The 22,287-nt window shown below is 39.5% G+C and overlaps 1 pseudogene; it reads left to right on the forward strand.

Annotated features, from left to right (window-relative positions):
• Nucleotides 1–10,895: 10,895 nt before the first annotated feature.
• On the forward strand, nucleotides 10,896–17,552 carry LOC112605948 (annotated as a pseudogene).
• The last annotated feature ends 4,735 nt before the right edge of the window (nucleotides 17,553–22,287 follow it).

The raw sequence follows: 22,287 nt of genomic DNA on the forward strand, positions 1-22,287 counted from the left end.
GGAGCATATATATATGTATATATATGGAGATACCTATGTGCATGTCACTTCCTGCTACTAGCTAGAGAATAACCTGCACAACTGTGCATTGTCAGGCTAAGTCACATAGACCTGGCTCTAAATCTGGTTCTCCTATTTACTAGCTTAGTGGTCTTGGGCAGGTCACTGGGCAAGCCGAGGCTCAGTTTCTAATAGAATGCAAGCAGTGTTGCCTGTCTATCTACCTTGTTTACAATTTTGAACAGGAAAATAGGCAAGAAGTGTTGCTTAAGTCCTGGGGGAGAGTGTCTCCTCTTGGGATAAGATGGAATTATTAAAAATCAGACTGTGGCCTTGTCCCAGGAGGACATGCAGTCCTCCCTCCCTCCCCATCCAGCCACAGGTAAGATAATTGGAGTCCCTTTAAGTTCTTATGTGTTTTTCTTGTTACAGTGAAAGAGGAGTTGAACTAATAATGAGGTTTATCTTCATTTTTCTCTTCTCCTTTTTCAATGACCTAATTTTTCCATAAATTTTACCTCTTCACAACTCTGTTTCTCCTCCCATTACCTGCTTGTTCTTTTTTCCTCCTATTCAAGCCTGCTTTCAGAAAATGACTGGTAAGACTTAATGATTTTTTGGAAATTTGCCTCTAAATAACTTTAGGCCAAAAAGCTGAACTTAATCAGTATATTTGGATCTCAAGGAAAGGTATTTTTGAGTCAACACCTGCAAATGACATAGAAATATTGCCAAGAAGTTGATCATCTGTTCCGCCTTGAAAAGATGTGCTGCAAAGTCTTGGCACCCTGAACTATAAAGGTAGTAACTAGAAAGAAATAACCTCGTGTTAGAGCAGTAAGCCCCCTCTAGTGGCCCACCGTGGGAATGACCACCATTCTCCCTAGGATCTAGACTTGGAAATTCTGCTACTCCAATGCTAGCTCCAGGCATCTGCCCAATCATTTATACACTCATAGCAATGAGGCAAGACATTATTTGGGCCTTATAGTCATCCTCTGATGACTGGAGGGCAAGAATATCACTCTCCTTAATTGTTCAGGATCCCAGGACTCGAGGCCCAGATCAGTCTTTAGCTGGGTACCTCTCTGGGCCTCGGATTCCTTAGCTGTGAAATGAGATGAATGGTGCCCGGTATATGTCTCTCACAGGACTGTTGTGAGGATTAAAAGTGACAATAAGGCATAAGAGAGGTAAAGCTCATTGAAAAGTGCATTCATAACACACTTTTAGCAGCAGCAGTGTTTCTGCTGTTCTATCCAACACGGTAGCCACTAACCACATCTGACTGCTTGAATTGAAATTAATTAAAATTAAATGAAATTTAAAACTGAATGACTCAGTCACACTAGCCACATTTCAAGCACTCAGTAACTACTTGTGGTTAGTGACTATCATATAAGAGATCACAAGTCTAGAATGTTTCTGTCATCACAGAAATTTCTACTGGACAGCCCTACAGTTTAGAGAACTGATTTGAAGAACAAGCTCTATATTCTCTAATTCATCTCTGCTCTTGAAAAAGAAAAATCTCTATCAGCAGTTTGCCAATCTAGGAAGACACCTAGATTACAATGAACTGCGGTGGGTGCACAGTTCAGTTTACCATGGTTTACACACACACACAAACACACACACACACACACATGGAACACCTGTTCTGTGTCTGCCAAGCACTATGTTAAACTCATTGTGGGCAGTTCTATCAAAAGGTGGGCCTGGGTTTTGAAATTCATTGCTCCATCAGGGTTCCTAGATAATGAACTGAATGTTACAGGGTAGTTTCACCCCCACATCAACCCCCCACCCTCACCAATACACAATTGAAGTTCTTCTTTTGCTCCCTTCACCTCTGGGAAGACTTCCTGCCCTCTCCTCACTGGGTGGTGAGCCCTCCTCTTTGCTCCCATAGGCACCTGTTCTTCCATTTTCATTGTAGCTATCATACTGTGTGGAAGTTTGCCTGTTTGGTTGTTTTCTGTTAAAATGCAAGCTCTTAGAGGGCAGAGACCAGGTCTGTCTTACATTCATTTGAATTTTCAGCCTCCCTCACACAGGGCCTGGCACATATACTGTAGATGCTCAAAAACTATTAGTTAGTGAATGAATGAAATATATGGATGGATGGATGGATGGATGGATGGATGGATGGATGGATGGATTTCTTTGTTCCTTCATTTAGGGTCCTGTATTCCCTAAATAAAGCCCTCAAGTATGAAATAACCTCAAGTATGTATTCCCTGAATAAAGCCCTCAAGTATGAAACTGCTAGAGATTCTCTTAATGCTAGGCCACCACGTCCTTTGACCACATTCCTTGCTCCAATTAGGCAGTACAAGCTCAGTGAGAAAAGCAAAATTTGATTTATGTTTCTGGCAATTCAACTGACGAAAACAATTAAAGTGCTCGATAAAAATCTGCAAATATAATTTTAAAAGCAAAACATTCCTAATCCATACAAAAACTTTTATGCAAATGTTCATAGCAGGATTATTTATCATAGGCAAATGTGAGAACAACCCAAATGTCTCTCAACAGATGATAAACAAAATGTGGTATATTCATACAGTGGAATATTATTCAGCAGCTAAAATGAATGAAGTAGCAACACGAGGATTGATGAATCTTGAAGACAGTATGCTAAGTGAAAGAAACTAGTCATAAAGGGCTGCATATTTTATGATTTGACTTATATAAAATGTCCAGAATAGGCAAATCTACAAGGAGAGAAAATAAAGTAGTGGTTGCCTGAGGCTGAGGGAGGTGAGGTATTACTGCTAGTGACTACAGGGGTTTCTTTTGGGAGTGACAGAAATGCTCTAAAATTAAATTCTAGTGAGTTTTGCACAACTCTGTGAATATACTAAAAATCCAATGGCTTCTCTGATGAATTCTACCAAACATTTAAAAAAGAATTAATACTAATCCTTCACAAACTCTTCCAAAAAATAGAATAAGGTGGGAACATTTCCCAACTCATCCCATGAGGCTAGTATTACCCTGATGCCAAAACCAGACCAAGACATCACAAGAAAAAAATACTGCAGAACAATATTCCTTTTGAATATGGAGGAAAAAACCTCAACAAAATACTGGGAAACTAAATTCAGCAACCTATAAGAAGGATTATATACCACGACTAAGTGAGGTTTATTCTAGGAATGCAAGGTTGTTCAAAATTCAAAAGCAATCAATGTAATAAACCATATTAGTAGAACAAAAGACAAAAACAGCATGATCATCTAAATACATGCAGAAAAAGCATTTGACAAAATCTAGCACCATTTCATGAAAAATACACTAAACAAAATCAGAATAGAAGGGAAACTTCCTCAACCTGATAAGAACTACAAAAAAAAAGAAGAACCCCACAGCTAACATTGTACTTATGATGAAAGAATAAATGCTTTCTCCCTAAGATTATGGACAAGACAAGAATGATAGATCTTGCCACATCTATTCACTACTGTATTCTAGCCAGGGCAATCAGGCAAGAATGAGAAATAAAAGACATCCAGATTGGAAAGGAAGTAAAATTATATTTATTCACAGATGACATGATCATGTATATAGAATATTCTAAGTAATCCACTGCCACAAAAACAAATATTAAAATTAAATGAGTTTAGCTAGGTGCAGGATAGAAGATAAATATACAAAGATTGATAGTACTTCTATATACCATTGAATAAGTTGAAAATGAAATTGAGAATATGATTCTATATACAATAGCATCAAGAAGAATCAACTACTTAGAAATAAATATAACAAAATAATTGCAAGATTTTTATACTGAAAACTACAAAACGTTGTTGAAAAAATTAAATAAGACCTAAATAAATAGAAAAATGTACCATGTTTATGGATCCAAAGACTTAAAATTGTTAAGATGGCAATACAAGGAGATATTGTGGGTTTGGTTTCAGACCACCACAATAAAGCAAATATTGCCATAAATCAAGTCACACAATTTTGTTTTCGCAGTGCATATAAAAGTTATGTTTACACTCTGACCTACTAAGTGTGTAATAACATGTCTAAAAACACAATGTACATGCCTTAATTAAAAATACTTTGCTAGAAAATGTTAATTACCTGAGCATGCAGCAAGCTGTATTTTTTTGTTGGTTGAGGGTCTTGCCTTGATGTTGATGGCTGGTGACTGATCAGGGTGGTAGTTGTTTAAGATTGGGGCATCTGTGGCATTTTCTTAGACAACAATGAGGTTTGCTGCATTGATTGACTCTTCATTTCATGAAAGATTTCTCTGTAGCATGCAATGCTGTTTGACAGCATTTTAACCCACAGTAGAACTTCTTTCAAAATCAAAGTCAACCCTCTCATATCCTGCCACTTCTTTATCAACTAAGTTTATATAATATTCTAAATATTTTGTTGGCATTTCAACAATTTCACAGCATTTTCACCAATAATAGATTCCATCTCAAGAAACCACTTTCTTTGCTTATGCATAAGAAGCAACTCATTTATCCAAGTTTTATTATGAGATTGCAGCAATTCAGTTAGATCTTCAGGCTCCACTTCTAATTCCAATTCTAGTTCTCTTGCTACTACCACTATATCTTCAGTGACTTCCTTCACCGAAGTCTTTTACTTTGTTTAGTTTCAACTTTTATTTTAGATATGAGGCTACATGTACAGTGAGTGTACCCAATAGGTAGCTTTTCAACCCACACTCCGCTCTCTGCCTCTCTATTCTAGTAGTCTGCAGTGTCTATTGTTCCCATGTTTATGTCCATGTGTGCTCAATGTTTACCTCTCACTTATAAGTAATCACGTGCAGTATTTGGTTTTCTTGAAACTCTTACATTAATTCACTTAGGTTTATGGCCTTCAGCTCCACCCATGTTGCTGTGAAGGACATGATTTCATTCTTTTAACAATCCAGTCCACTATTGATGGGCACTTAGGTTGAGTACAGGCTTTTGCTACTGTGAATAGTGTGATGAACATATGAGTGCATGTGTCTTTTTGGTAGAATGATCTATTTTCCTTTGGGTATATATCCAGTAATGGGATTCCTGGGTTGAATGGTAGCTCTATTTTAAGTTATTTGAGAAATCTCCAGGTGGCTTTCCACAGTGACTGAACTAATTTACATTCCCACCAACAGTGTATAAGCTTTACTTTTTCTCTGCATCTTCACCAGTATGTGTTTTGACTTTTTAATGACAGTGTGAGATGGTATCTCATTGTGGTATTGATTTGCATTTCTGATGATTAGCAATGATTAACATTTTCCATGTTTTGTTGACCGCTTGAATGTGGTCTTTTGAGATCTTACATTTAAATTGCTAATCTATCTTGAGTTAATTTTTGTATATGATGAAGGGCAAGGATCCAGTTTCATTCTTCTGCTAGCTAGTTATCCCAGCACCATTTACTGAATAGGGTAGTCCTTTCCCCATTGCTTGTTTCTGTCAGCCTTGTAGAAAATCAGATCCTACTGAAACTATTCCATAAAACTTGAGGAGGGGCTCTTCCCCAACTCCTCCCTCATCAGCCTGATATCAAAACGTGTCAGAGACAAAATGAAAATAGAAAACTTCAGACCAATATCTCTGATTAACATAGAGGCAAAAATCCTCAACAAAATGCCAGCAAACAGAATTCAGCAGCACCATCCAGCACTAAAAAGTTAATACACCATGATAAAGTACACTTTATTCCAGAGATGCAAGACTGATTCAACATATGCAAATCAATAAATGTGGTTTCCCACATAAACAGAATTAAAAGCAATAACCATATGATCATCTCAACTGATACAGAAAAAGGTTTTGATAAAATTGAAAATCCTTTCATGATAAAAACCCTCAACAAACTAGGCATTGAAGGAACATACCTCAAAATAATAAGAGCTATTTATGACAAACCCACAGCCAACATCATACTGAATGGGTAAAAGCTAGAACCATTCGCCTTGATGGCTAGAACAAGACAAGGATGCCCACTCTCACCACTCCTATTCAATGTAGTGCTGGAAGCCTTGGTCAGAGCAATCAGGCAAGAGAAATAAATAAAAGGTATCCAAATAAGAAAAGAAGAAGTCCAACTATCTCTCTTCACTGATTATATGATTCTATATCTGGAAACCCTAAAGACTGCCAAAAGGCTACTAGAACTGATAATTGTAGTAAGGTTTGGGGATACAAAATCTATGTACAAAAATCAGTAGCATTTCTACATACCAATAATGTCCAGGCAGAGATTCAAATCAAGATAACAATCCCATTTATAATAGCCACAAATAATAGGAAATATCTATGAATACAGCTAACCAAGGAGGTGAAAGATCTCTATAGGGAGAGGTACAAAATACTGCTGAAAGAAATCAGAGATGACACAAGTAAATGGAAAATCATTTTATGCTTATGGATTGGAAAAATCAGTATAATTAAAATGGCCATACTGCCCAAAGCAATTTACAGATTCAATGCTATTTCTACCAAACTACTAATGATATTTTTCACAGAATTAGGAAAAAACTATTCTAAAATTCATATGGAACCAAAAACAGCCCAAACAGCCAAAACAATCCTAAGCAAAAAGAACAAAGCTGGAATCACACTACCTGACTTCAAACTATACTTTAAGACTATCGTAACCAAAATAGCACAGTACTGGTACAAAAACAGACACATTCACCAACAAAACAGAATAGAAAACTCAGAAATAAAGACTTACGTCTACTGAAGTCTTGAGCCCCTCATGGTTATTTATGAGGATTGAATGGAATCAACTTATTCCAACTCCTGTTAATTTTGGTATTTTGAACTCATTCCATGAATCATGAATGTTCTTAATGGCACCTAGAATGGTGAAGTCTTTCCAAAAGATTTTCAATTTATTTTGCTCAGAACAATAAAAATAATCACTACTTGTGGCAGCAATAGGCTTACAAAATGAATTTCTTAAATAATAAGACTTGAAAGTTGAAATTAGAACTTGATCCATGGGCAGCAGAATGGATGTTGTGTCAGCAGGCATGAAAACAACATTCGTCTCTTTGTATGTTTCCAACAGAGCTCTTGGGTGGCCAGGTGCATTGTCAATGTGCAGTAATATTTTCAAAGAAATTTCCTTTTCTGAGGAGTAAGTCTCAACAGTAGGCTTGCAATATTCAGTAAGCTATGCTGTAAACAGAAGTGCTGTCATTGAGACTTTGTTGTTCCATTGAGAGAGCGCAGATAGTCCATTTAACATAATTCTTAAGGGTCTTAGGAGTTTTAGAATGGCAAATGAGAACTGGCTTCAACTTAGCCATCAGCCATGTTAGCCCCTAATAAGAGAGTCAGTCTATCCTTTGAATCTGTGAAGCCAGGCATTGACTTCTCCTCTCTAGCTATGAAAGTCCTAGATGGCATCTTCCTCTTACAGAAGGCTGTTTTGTTTACATTGAAAATATGTTGTTTAGTGTAGCTGCCTTCATCAGTTATCTTAGATCTCCTGGATAACTTCTGCAGCTTCTACATCAGCACTTGCTGCTTTGCCTTGCATTTTCATGTTAGGAAGATGGCTTCTTTCCTTAAACCTCATGAACCAACATCTGCTTGCTTCAAATTTTTCTCCTTCAGCTTCTTCACCTCTTTCAGCCTTCACAGAATTGAAGAAAGTTAGAGCATTGCTCTGGATTAGGCTTTGGCTTAAGGGAATGCCGTGGCTGGTTTGATCTTCTATCCAGACCGCTAACTTTCTCCGTATCAGCAATAAGGCTGTTTTGCTTTCTTATAATTTGTGTTCACTGGAATAACACTTTTCATTTTCTTCAAGAACTTTTCCTTTGCATTCACAACTTGTTTAACTATTTGGCACAAGAGGCCTAGCTTTCAGTCTCTCTGGGCTTTTGACATGCCTTCCTCACTAAGCTTAATCATTTCTAGCTTTTGATTTAAAGTAAAAGATGTGTAACTCTCCCTTTCACTTAAACACTTAGAGGCCATTGTAGGCTTATTAGTTGACCTAATGTCAATATTCTTGGAGAATATTGAAAGAAGATTGAAACAGGAGAATGACTGCTCAGTGGAACAGTCAGAACTCACATAACATTTATTTATTGGAACCAGTTTTAACATTTAATAGATGTTATTTACACATAACATTTATTAAAGTTTGTAGCCTTTGATGGACACAGTTCATGACACCCCAAAACAGTCACAAGAGTAACATCAAAGATCACTGATTATAGATCACCATAACACATATAATGATGAAAAAATTAAAATATTGTGAGAATTACCAAAATGTGACAAAGACACGAAGTCAGCACATGTTGGAAAAATGGCACCAATAGACTTGCTCAAAACAGGGTTGCTGCAAACCTTCAATTTGTGGCAACAAACTGCATTCAAAAATGTAGTCTTTGCAAAGTGCAATAAAATGAAACACAAAAAAGAGGTATGTCTGTACTCGCATATTTATTTACAGATTCAATATTATTCTTATCAAAACTCCAGTTACCTTTTTCTTTTGCAGAAATTGACAGGCTGACCATAAAATTCATATAAAGGTGCCAGAGACCTAGAGTAGTTCAAACAACCTTGAAAAAGAAAAAAAAAGTAGAAGGACTCACACTTCTCATTTCAAAAGTTACTACAAAGCTGTCGTAATCAAAACGGTGTGTTACAGGCATAACTACAGACATGTAGGTCAATGGGATAGAACTGCAAGTCTAAAAATAAACCCTTGTATTTATGGTCAATTAATTTTTGACAAGAGTTAAAGACAATTCAGTAGGGGAAGACGAGTCTTCTCAACAAATCGTACTGGGACAACTGGATAGCATATGCAAAAGAATGAAGTTAAATCCATATCTCACAGCATATACAAAAACTAAAAATGGATCAAAAACCCAATGTAAGAGCCAAAACTAATAAACTCTTAGAAGAAATGATAGAAGCAAATTTTTGTGACCTTGGTTTAGGCCATAGTGTTTTAGATATGACACAAAAAGCAAAAGCAGTAAAAGAAAAAAATAAATTGGACTTCATCAAAATGTAAAACTTTTGTGCTTCAGACATTATCAAGAAAGCAAAAAGACAACCCATAAAATGGGGGAAGATATTTGCAAAAAATATATCTGATATATCTGATTAATAACCCAATTAAAAATAGGCAAATGATTTGAATAGGCATTTTCCCCAAGAAGATATACAAATGGCCAGTAAACACAGGAAAAGATGCTCAGCATCAGTAGTCATTAAGGAATCAAAACCACAATGAAATGCCCCTTCACACCCACTAGGATGACTAATATAAAAAGACTGGCAATAATGAAATGGTAAGGATATAGAAAAACTGGAACACTCGTATATTGCTAGTGTGACTGTAAAATGGTGCAGTCACTTTGGAAATCAGTATGGCAGTTCCTCAAATGGATGAACATAGACTTAGCATATGACCCAGCAATTCCACTCTTAAATATCCATCCAAGAGAAATAAGAGCATATGTCTGCACAAAACTTATATAACAATGGTCATTGTGGCATGATTTGTAATAGCTAACAAGTGGAAACAATACAACGGTCTAACAACTGATTAATGGATAAACAACATGTGGTATATTCATACAATGGAATATTATGTGGCAATAAAAAGGAATGAAGTACTAATACCTGCTACATCAATAACCCTTGAAAATATTATGCTAAGTGAAAGAAGCCAGTTATAAAAGACTGTATATATTGTATGATTCCATTAATAGGAAATATCCAGAATAGGCAAATCTGTTGAGACTGAAGGAAGCTTAGTGGTTGCCAGGGACTGAGAGCAGAGGGAAATAGGAAATGTCTGGTCATAAATACAGAGTTTCTTTATAGGGTGATGAAAATGTTCTGAAATTTGATACTCCCGATGGCTGCATAACCATGTGAATATACTAAAAACCACTGAAATGTATACTTTGAGTGTACAATTTTATGGTACATGCATTATATTTCATTAAAGCTGTTATTTTTAAAAACTACATACCACTATTAAAAAATAACAGTGAACAATAAATATGCTAAATATTGTATACATCCAAACATTGCTTGTACAAAAAGACAGTGATAATACTGAATAATGACATCTAATTTGTATTGTGGAAAAAAAGGGATACAACTTAAATATTAGACAAAAATAGCAGTAAGTTAGGAGAGGGTGACTACAGTTGATTAACTCTAGAATTCTGTAATAGTTTGGGAAGAAGGTAATGAATAATATTATCATTAGGGTCTATTAAATATGCATGAAAAAAGGGCCAGGCTGACTACTTAAAGGACAGACATAGGCATAAAACTTCAAAACTAGTAAAGGGAAAAAATGAGGGGTGATAATAGTATCTTCCTGTCTGTTTCCCACAGTCCCCAAGAGGCCCATCTTCATCCAAGTCTTCATTCCTTTGTCACTGCTGAGATTTCCCTGGGGCTTCAGAGGGCATATTATGCAGAGGAAAAGGAAATCTACATTTATGATTCATTTAACATGCATTGCCTAAGTGATTTAAACCTCTCCACCCCTTGTGTTATGTACAAAACCATCCTCCATTTACAGAGAAGACGAGGCAAGGCCAGAGTGCTAAGTTACTTGTCCAAGGACACATAGCCAGGAATTGGCTGGACTGGGATTTGAACTAGGTCTAACGCCAGAATCTGTGTTCTTTCCCATTGTATTGTGACAGTTGTCTTGGCTTCTCTCAGCCAATTGCTCTTACTCCATCTGCATCTAAAGATGCAGTAGGCATGCTTCAGAAAATAGAAGCAGGCTCCCCGGGACCTTGTCAACCGGGCCTCTCCTGACATCACAGAGCACACACCTGTGAAGGGGCTGCATTGTTGCCCTGCATCTCTTTCTCCTGCCCTTGAGAGCAGCCTCAGTCAGTGGATATAGGCACCATGCTTGTAAGGTGACATTGTTTTGGCCTACAGGACTGGCTATGGTGTCAGAAAGACGGATTCAAACCTTGGTTCTGATGTTCCTGTAAGCTTTCAGCAACTTAATCTGTGTTTCAGCTTCCTCATTTGTTTGCAGACACTTGTTTCCCAGGGCTGCTGTGAGATTTACACAGATAGCCAGCGTCAAGTTCCCAGGACAGCCCTGGCATGAATTGAAGATGCAGTAAATGTCAGTTTGTTTGTTTTGAGATGGAGTCTCACTCTGTTGCCCAGGCTGGAGTGCAGTGGCGCCATCTTGGCTCACTGCAACTTCCGCCTCCTGGGTTCAAGCGATTCTCCTGCCTCAGCCTCCTCAGTAGCTGGGACTACAGGCGCACACCACCACGGTCGGCGAATTTTTGTATTTTTAGTAGAGATGGGGTTTCACCATGTTGGCCAGGATGGTCTCGAAATCGTGACTTCAGGTGATCCACCCACCTCAGCCTCCCAAAGTGCTGGGATTACAGGCGTGAGCCACCAAACCTGGCCCAGATATTCTTATTACTTTTGCTCTGCAGAGATTTGGCAAATCTGCTTGATGGCAGAGGGATGGCATAGGAAAAAGAGAAGAAAGCATAGCGAGATGGAGAAGGTGCATTTCTCTCTCTGTGCTCTGATTATGCTGCAGCTACTAATGAAGGGAATCCAGACAGTCTCTTCCTGGCTGCAGATTACTTATGTAAAATGGGCCTAAAATGATCTCAGGTAGGCCCGTGGCTATTACAGGAAGTAATGCCCAAAGGTCTACTATATATACACACACATATATACACACACACAATATATATATACACACACATATATACACACACTATATATATATACACACACACTATGTATATATACACTATATATACACTATATATAGTATATATAGCATATATATGCCTAATATATTAGTCTAATATATATATACACACACACACACACACACACATTATCCTCAGTCCCTCCATATCCCAGGGAATACCAGTTTCCATTCAGTGTTCAGAGTTTGAGTATTTTTAAAACCTCCTTTTGAACACATCTGTAGGAAAGTATCCCCAAATGTCTTGACTATCCCAAAGAATGGCTTCACCCATTGAATACTTCATTGTAGCATGTTTCTCTTAACGATCCATTTAAAAATGCACCATTTAAAAATGGTGCTTCTTCTTTAAAATATTTTGTGGCTCTGAAATGTTGCTGCTTTCATTTAATAAACAATGGCTTTTCAGACCAAACTTGGGAAATCTCTAGAAAGGGGCCCTCATTCACTCATTCATTTATGAATACTGTCAATGGTGGGATTCTGATATTGATTTCCAATTCCTTGCGCACCTAAGATTTGTAGTCATTGATTGAATGTCAGTTACATCCCAAGAATTGTGCTATACCCTGAGCACACCAAGATGAGCAAGATATGCTCACATCCTGCCCTGTGGAGTCCAGGTGGGGGATACAAACTCTCACATAGACAATTACAATGCAGGGTGATGACACCATAGGGTGGGAAGAGGCAGCATGTTATCAGATTAGCCAGAAGAGGCATTTACCCAGAATGGGGCAGAAGGAGGTGTGAGATGGGAATGTACTACAGATGGAAGTCTCAGGAAAAATTTGCTGAGACAGAGTCTAGGGTACAAGATGTTTAGTAGGGATTAACCCCTGTGAAAGGAACAGGGTGAAGCCCAATCGGACAGAGGAAGAAACTGAACCGCAGTACAATCCTGCAGAAGCTGTGGCCAACCAGGCAGGGGCTCTGGAGAGAAGACTGCCTGCAAGAGGGTCACGAGTCAGGCTGAAACTGTGAGCCTCCCTGTCCCAACTGACAGTCACTGGATGTGGAGCTGACAGCCACATGTTGCCTCCTGATGCTTTCCTCACAACTGGACGGCAAGTCCTTCCTCGATGGGGGATCTGGGTCATCCAGTGTCGTGTCTTCCTCAGAGGGATGCTTCCTAGAATAGGGAGCATCTAAACCAAGATTTGAGGGACAAACCACCAGGTAATAAGGTGGGATGGGTGGGGAGTGGGAAGTGGCAGAGGCGATAGCCTGTGTGACAACTTGGAGGAGCCAGACAGGTTGCATGGAAGGGACTGAAACAGAGCTCAGGCAAGTGGGGGGGTGCAGCATGCAGAGATGATACTGGAAAGGTAGGAAGAGGAAGAACCTTGCAGGGTCTTGTGGGCCACATTAATAAGTTTGGACTAGATTTGATAGTAGCTTGTAAGATGCACTTAGGGATGAGTTTTAGAACATCCTCTGTGGGCTCTATGAAGGAGGATAGGTTGGGAGGTGAGAAGGATGGGGCTTGGAGGGAAGGCAGGAGGCCTTGTTGGAACAGTGTGGGTCTCCGAGGACTGCCCCAGTGGCAGATGCCTCCTGAGAACAGTGCCTCCCTCCACACTGAGGGAGGACTGGCCTGTGACTCCCTTTGACCATGAGGAAGAGGAAGAGGCAGAGGCCCCCTAAGCATTTGGAAGGCGTGGCAAACTTTCCCTCTTGCACTCTAGGAAGAAATCCGGCTACTCCACAATTAACTCACAGCGAATCTCACTTCATCGGTATCCTCATCAGTTTCCCCTTCCTGCATTGTTCTGAAGCAAATTCCAGACATGATGTCATTTAACCCATGAATATTTCAAGATATATCCCTAACAGATAAGGACATACTTTAAAAAAAAATAACCACAATTGTACAATTGTATGTACTGTCACTTAAGGAAACTGCACTGTTTCTTGGTGTAAATAAACGGTCAGTGTTTAAGATTCCAATAGTGTCAGAAGTGTAATAAATGTTTATTTTTTACATTTGGTTTGAATCTGGATTCAAACAGGGTTCGCTCACTGTAATTAGTTGGTATATCTTTTAAATATCTTTTAATCTATAGATTCCCCTTCTATCTTCTACCATTCTCTTCCCTTCCCACAACCCCTGAAATTTATTTTTTGAAGAGACTGGGTCATTTGTTCTATGCCATTTCCTTAAAGTCTGGATTTTGCTGATTGCATCCCCAAGGTATGTGTTTAACGTGTTCTCTGTATTTTCTCTGAATCATCAGTTGGATGAGGAAAGTTTTAAATCAGATGAGATGGAGTTTTCCAAAGGACGAGGCTGGACTGGACTTTGAATGCCTCAAATTCACAGCTACACCATGGGATCTGCCTAGCACGCTGTTAACAGATGGGAAAGTTGGATTTCATGGTGTACCAGTGAAGCCAGAGATGGGGATAATTAAAGCTAAAATATGTTTATATTTTGTACAACTGTTCAAGCAGCTCATAAAAATAACTCTGAATACTATAACATTGTGGTATTGATTTCCAGCTCAATTCCAGTTGATTTCTTGGACAGTCAGTATGGATTTTTCCTCTGAGTTCTGAGTCCTAATGCCCACACTGGCATGCCCTGGGCAGCTGTTTCTCTGTAACAGAGACCATGTTATTAAATGGTGAAGTTTTGCATCCATTATTAATCAAAATTCATTTTAGGTAGCAAATATTATCTTGTTGCTCAGGAGGTTTGCTTCTCTCTGATACCCTTTGTATAAAGCTCCTATTGTGCTCATGGCAAGATCGTGGCTCTCCCTCAACCCGCACTCTAGTTTTGTGATAACTTTGTTCTGCTGGCTTTTGGTCATGACCAGATGTGAACTTAACATGAATGAAGGCCGGGCGCGGTGGCTCACGCCTGTCATTCTAGCACTTTGGGAGGCCAAGGTGGGCGGATTGCCTGAGCTCAGGAGTTCAAGACCAGCCTGGGCAATACAGTGAAACCCCGTCTCTACTAAAATACAAAAAATTAGCCAGGCATGGTGGCGGGTGCCTGTGGTCCCAGCTACTCAGGAGGCTGAGGCAGGAGAATGGCATGGACCTGGGAGGCAGAGCTTGCAGTGAGCCGAGATCGTGCCACTGCACTCCAACCTGGGCGACAGAGTGAGACTCTGTCTCAAATAATAATAATAATAATAATAACAATAATAATAATAATAAAAAAATAAAATAAATGAATCCCTTTATCATGAATGGAGCTTGCAGGACTAGAAGTTGTTCTGGGTGAGTGAGTAGTGAATAAATATGAAGGCCCAGGATATTACTGTATATTACTGTAGACTTTATAAATAATGTACACTAAATTTATAGAAAAAGTCTTCTTTCTTCAATAAATTAACCTTAGCTTGCTATAATTTTACTTTATAAACATCAATTTTTAAAACTTTGACTTTTTTGTAGTAACACTTAGAATACAAACACATTGTATAGTTGTACAAATTTTGTTTATATACTTATTCTATAGTTTTTTTCTACTTTAAAATGCTTTATTTTTATTTTTTACTTTTTCAACTGTTCTGTTAAAACCTAAGACACAAACACCCACAGTATCCTAGGCCTACACAGGTCAATATAATTGTCTTCCACCTCCACATCATGTCCCATTGGAAGGTCTTCGGGGCAGTAACATGCATGGAGCTGTCATCTCCTATGCTAACAATGCTGTCTTCTGGAATAGCCCCTGAAGGACCTGCCTGAGGCTGTTTTACAGTTTCCTTTTTTTTTTTTTTTTTTTTTTGATAAGTAGAAGGAGTACACTCTAAAATAACAATGAAAAGTGTAGTATAGTAAATATATAAACCAGTAACATAGTAATCATTTATTATCAAGTGTCATGTGCTGTACCTAATTGCATGTGCTATACTTTTTAATATGACTGGCCATGAAGTAGATGTCTTTACAACAGCATTATCACAAACATGTGAGTAATAGGTTGTGCTGTGCCCTTAAGAAAGTTACAATGTCAGCAGGCATTTTGGCAACAGGGAATTTTACTACTCTGTCATAATCTTATGGGACCACCTTCATATATGTAGTTAGTCCTTGAACAAAATGTCATCATGCAGGGCATGACTGTACTGATGTACTTCAGCCATAGAAAACAAGTAGCCTGAGCCTGTTAAGGCTTCTGGTTTGCTGTTTACTTATTCAACTGATGTCTGTTGCCTGCAATAGTAAGAGACGCCCAGCAATCAAACTACTGTTTAGTGAGTCAGTCAAAAGAAGACTTGATCTTGTGTTTCTCTTTCTTTGTATCTCTCAAATACAATTTTGCTACACTAAATCCCTTTAAAAATAGAGAGCTAGGCCGGGCGCGGTGGCTCACACCTGTAATCCCAGCACTTTGAGAGGCTGAGGAGGGCGGATCACAAGGTCAGGAGATTGAGACCATCCTGGCTAACACGGGGAAACCCCGTCTCTACTAAAAATACAAAAAATTAGCCGGGTGTGGTGGCGGGCACCTGTGGTCCCAGCTACTCGGGAGGCTGAGGCAGGAGAATGGCGTGGGCCCGGGAGGCGGAGCTTGCAGTGAGCAGAGATCGCGCCACTGCACTCCAGCCTGGGTGACAGAGTGAGACTCCGTCTCAAAAAAAAAAAAAAAAAAAAAAAAATAGAGAGCTAGCCGCCCCCTTCTGCACAGTCATGCCTAGCCAGCACCTGGGCCTGGAACTGGGCAGCAGGCCCTCAGCTTCGCACACCGCCTCCCCACCACGGACCGCCACAAAGTGAGCGAGCTTCAGGCCTTGTGAAAATGTGTAAGTAGGATCTGAGCATTCTGCACACTGAGGAAATGTGCTTCCTGAAGGAGTGGATGGCGAGCATGGGGAGTCAAGTACCACCTGCAACTCAGAAAGCTAAATCAGAAGAAAAATACCAAGGAAGAAAAACTTGATAGTAAGAAGGTGGAGGAAGACTTAAAGGCAGATGAAACATCAAGTGAGGAAAGTGATCTAGAAATTGAAAATGAAGGTGTGATTAAACCAGACACTGATGCCCCTCAAGAAATGGGAGATGAAAATGCAGAGATTAACACAGGAGATGATGGATCAGGCAAACGATAAGAAAGAAAGTGGCTGCTATTGAAGCCCTAAATGATGGTGAACTGCAGAAAGCCATTGACTTATTCATGGATGCCATCAAGCTGAATCTTTGCTTGGCCATCCTGTATGCCAATAGGGCCAGTGTCTTTGTCAAATGCTGCCATCCGAGACTGTGACAGAGCCATTGAAATAAATCCTGATTCAGCTCAGCCTTGCAAATGGCGAGGGAAAGCACACAGACTTCTAAGCCACTGAGAAGAAGCAGCCCATGATCTTGCCCTTGTCTGTAAATTGGATTATGATGAAGATGCTAGTGCAATGCTGAAAGAAGTTCAACAGGGGCACAGAAAATTGCAGAACATCGGAGAAAGTATGAGCAAAAACATGAAGAGCGAGAGATCGAAGAAAGAATAGAACGAGTTAAGAAGGCTGGAGAAGAACATGAGAGAGCCCGGAGGGAGAAAGAAGCCAGAGGACAGTCAGGAGCTCAGTGTGGGTCTTTTCCAGGCGGCTTTCCTGGGGGAATGCCTGGTCATTTTCCTGGAGGAATGCCTGGAATGGGAGGGGACATGCCTGGAATGGCCGGAATGCCTGGACTTAATAAAATTCTTAGTGATATAGAGGTTCTTGCAGCCTTGTAGAATCCAGGAGTTATGGTGGACTTCTAGGATGTGGCTCAGAACCCAGCAAATATGTCACAATGCCAGAGCAACCCAAAGTTTATGAATCATCAATAAATTGTCAGCCAAATTTGGAGGTTAAGCATAATGCTCTTCTGATAAATAAAGCCCTTGATGAAGGAAAAGCAACATTGAAGGAAAAGCAACATAGATCACCTTATGGATGTCACAATAATACAAACCAGTGTACTTTTTCATCAAGAGAGCTGGGGTGCTTTGAAGATAATCCCTACCCCTCTCCCCCAAATGCAGCTGAACCATTTTACAGTGGTTTGCAATTAGGGTGTTCATTCAGATAATGCTATCCTACCAGGAATTACAAATTTTAAACAATTTCTAAACCTTAAAAATATTTAAAAATATTTAAAATAAATTTAAAGGGTCTGTTAATTCTTATATTTTTCTTTACTAATCATTTTGGATTTTTTTCTTTTTTTTTTTTCTTTTTTTTTTTTTTTTTTGGAGACGGAGTCTCACTCTGCCGCCCAGGCTGGAGTGCAGTGCCGGATCTCAGCTCACTGCAAGCTCTGCCTCCCGGGTTTACGCCATTCTCCTGCCTCAGCCTGTAGCTGAGACTACAGGCGCCCACCACCTCACCTGGCTAGTTTTTTGTATTTTTCAGTAGAGACGGGGTTTCCCCGTGTTAGCCAGGATGGTCTCGATCTCCTGACCTCATGATCCACCCATCTCAGCCTCCCAAAGTGCTGGGATTACATGCTTGAGCCACCGCGCATGGCCTGGATTTTTTTTCTTTGAATTATTGGGCAGGGAAGATACTTATGTATGGAAGATTATTGCTCTAATTTGAGTGAAAAAAGTTTATTAGTGCGAGGCAAACATAACTCATTTAAGGATAAAGTTTGTGTTGGATATGTGGTTTCTGAAGCATTTTGACATGTCTTTTTAAATGCTTTATCTTTTTCTTTAAAGATTTATTTCAATAAAACTAATTGGGACCACCAGTATTTCAGTAGGACCTGGGTAGGGACTGGAAGTACTTGGCAGGGCAGCAGCAATCTTGCTGTGTTTTATATAACATGCATCATTGAGCAGGTTGTCCTTAAATCTTACACTGTGGTGAAGGGATGATTTTTCTGCAATGCTGCAGTAGAGTTGAAGTACTTAGTTCTGTTCTTGTCCAGTATATCTAATAAATGTTTCGTATTATCTCCACATAGGGGAAGTAAGGGAGTACTTTTCTTTTTATACTTCTATGCTTAAAATTCTCTTTCCTAGTCAAAAAATGCCCAACTCTGTGTTTACTTTCTGCTTGTTACATTTTTCTCCCTTACTTTTCTTGGGCTAAAGACAGGCTTTTTCCACCAGCATCATCACTGCAATCATCATTAATAGCATAATTATACAAGCATATTTAATGCTGATTTTAATATGTAATACATATGGTAATTGTAGGGTAGTACACACAACAACTGTAGTTTCTTACTTGGCCATGAGAATGCTTACTTAAGTGTTAGACTTCCACTCTGGCAAAATCTTGTCATATCAAAAGACATTGGAAAGAGGGATTCCCTTCGGTGTTTGGTCTTCTACTTAGAAAATACCTATTGCAGTTAGAATTTATCTTGTAATATTCATCTTTGTATTTTGAAGATAAGGTTTGAATTAAATTGATATACACAGAGGGGAACCAATTTTTTTTTAATCCAGTGTGAATTATAAATGAGATAATCCACAGTTATTCATTGTGGAGTTGTTGAGACTATGAAAGATTCATCGTCTTTGCATTCAGTTCTTCCTTAAATAGTGTAACCATACCCCCACCCCTGCTTGCTTTGTTTCCCTCCCCTCCAATGATAAAGAAAATGATAAGTTTAAAAAAATAGTTATGGCTACTGAATATTAGGACTAGAGAGTAATTCCAGGCTCTTTTTGCTTCAAACTTCTCCTAGCTTAACTCGCATATAACAATAGTATTATGCTTTTATATTATAGATCTTCCCAGTTTTCAGACTACATTTGAAATCCCCATGGCATGAAAACAAAACGATTAAACTAAAAAAATGTGAATGATTAAACTAAAAAATTATTCACATTTTATTGAAAGGACACAATTTTTTAGCTCCAGTTGCTGCATTTAAAGAGAATATTTGATGCCCAGCAAAGAAAAAGGCTCCTGAGAAATGGGGCAGCGCCCAGAAGTCTGGACTTCTTCCACTGTGGCTGCAGCCAACACTTGTGGTGAGGTTATTTGTAAGCATTTTGTAGAAGGCATTTTTCAATAACACTATTCATTCATTAGTAAATACGCATGAAGCACCTCTTTTAATCCAGGCATTCGTTGAGCAAAACACTAAAGACATTTCCAACATTCTCTTTTAATGCATGATGTTCTCTGTGCAATTGCAAACAAACTGAACTAGCCAGAGCAATTCAAGTTTTTGCAGTTGAAAGCATCATCATGGCTAAGACAAGAAGTCTTTGAGCAATCAAGAGACTGAAACTTAGCCAGGCGTGGTGGCGGGCGCCTGTAGTCCCAGCTACTCAGGAGGCAGAGGCAGGAGATTGGCATAAACCCGGGAGGCGGAGCTTGCAGTGAGCTGAGATCCGGCCACTGCACTCCAGCCTGGGCGACAGAGCGAGACTCCATCTCAAAAAAAAAAAAAGAGACTGAAACTATCTGTAGTAGCAGATCTACCATGGCTCAAAGAAGTCCTCTGTGCTGTAGACTGCTGTGTACCAAAATGGGATCTGGCCCGGAAAGGGTGACCCAGAAATGGGATATTGAGAGGCAAGAGTTCCAACCTGGACATGCACAACCCTAGCCACTTGCATAACCGATTACAGGGTAGCCTTATTTCTAAGACTTGGTACTAGGTATGCTTGTGCACTGTGTGTAGACGGTTATATGTTTCAATAATGATAGCTAATGTTGAATCAGCTAAGCACTATGGAAATACTATCATATTTAACATTCACAAAAACCCTATGAAGTATTTACTATTATTCCTATTTTAGAGAACAGGAAACTGACTTAAGTAGTTAAATAACTGGCCCAAGGAGATGCAATTGCAGAGCTGCCACTCAGGTCAGACCTCAGTGCCTCCCAGGCTTATGCTCTGCACCACCATGCAGATTTCCAACCCAGACTTAACAAACCAACCGAAATTGATTTCTTAATATGTGGGTTTTTTTTTTCTGTCCAATTAATCCTTTTGTATTTCTCATACTATCCTGAATTAAAAGAGCCTTTTAGACATTATTCAGGAAAATTTGCTGACAGGATGGACCAACAACTATAAAAATCAACAAACAGCTAGAGTTGCCATTCCAGGGCCAAGATGGACAGCAGACAATGTAAACAGTGCCCCTTTCAGAACAATTCTGAACAAATATGTTTCATCACTTTCACCTATATTTAGTCCTCCCAAGACTTTATGAGGCTGATGTTACTATGCCAGTGTGACAGCCAAGTAGGACGAGGCTCAGAAAAGAAATTCCACGGCTGGTAAATGGTGGCACTGGGTTGATAACCTCTAGAGCGGCTCCCTTTGCACACAGTGAATAACAGATGCCTGTCATTGACATGTGTTACATGTGCAGACAAAGTCCCCAAACACATAAATGTGCAGCAAGCCAGGTGGGCTTTCTATTTGTTTCCTTTAAAACTTGGGAATGAATATTGGGGAGTGTCTCCTGAATCTGAGCATGAATGAAGCTTTGGAAGAGATAGGTTTGTGGCTAAATTGGGGCACAGCTGGGTTAGTGCTCACTGAGACTTGGATATTTGTGCTTGGGTTGGTTATATAATCTTGGTAAATGCTGTGCTGTACCAGGTGTGGGTATTGGAGCCTATGAATTATAGGTGTCTTATTTTTCACAATTCAAAAATATACGTCTTGGGGTGGCTAACCCTTCACCTGGGGGCTTTTCCTGCAGTGTGTTTGTCCATGGCTCTGTGCAGAGTCTGGAGCTTGTCCTGATGCCTTACTTGACAGATTTACTTATTCAGTCAACCAATTTGTCACCACCTATTGGCTGAACACCTACTTGAGGCAGTACAAATAGACACCAGACCCCATCTGCCTAAGCTAGAGTCCTGGCTTGGCTATTTCCTGTGCAAATTGGGTAAGTTTCTTAAACTCTCTGTGCCTCAGTCTCCACATTTGTAAAATGGAGATAATAATAGATTCTACCTTGTGAACTGGTTTGAAGACTAAATGAGTTATTGGGGAAGTGTTCAGAATTAAAAGAGCACTTTTAGACATTATTCAGAGCACTATTTGTGTTGTGGGCACTGTTTGAGTGCTTGCTATCTCTACTGCTGTGTAACAGGCTCTGTGTAACACAGGGAAGTACAACACCGTGTACCTGCCTCCAGGGAGCTGAGCTGTGGAGCTAACACAATGTAAATACTATCATACAAGCGTCAAAGCAGTACACATCCTAAGATAGGAACAACAGAGTATTGTAGGGGGGATACTGAATTCGATAGGTTCTTTTTGCATGTGTATGTATGAGAGACAAGATCTTGCTCTGTCATCCAGGCTGAAATGCAGTGGCTCAATCATAGCTGCAAGCAGGAATACAGGCATGTGCCAACATAACTGGCTTTTTTGTTTTTTTCTAGAGACAAGGTCTTACTTTGTTGCCCAGGCTGGTCTCAAACTCCTGGACTCAAGTGATCCTCCCGCCTCGGCCTCCCAAAGTGCTGGGATTACAGGCATGAGCCACCATACCAGGCCAGCTGTTTCTCTATAATCTTTTTTCATAACTGTTCTGCTATTCTCTTGCAGTTTCCATGATGCCATTTTCTGAAGCACAGCGTTGCAGATGTTTAGAAAAAGCCAGTGATCTCC

Source organism: Theropithecus gelada, chromosome 14, assembly GCF_003255815.1.
Source record: "Theropithecus gelada isolate Dixy chromosome 14, Tgel_1.0, whole genome shotgun sequence".
Classification (NCBI taxonomy): domain Eukaryota; kingdom Metazoa; phylum Chordata; class Mammalia; order Primates; family Cercopithecidae; genus Theropithecus; species Theropithecus gelada.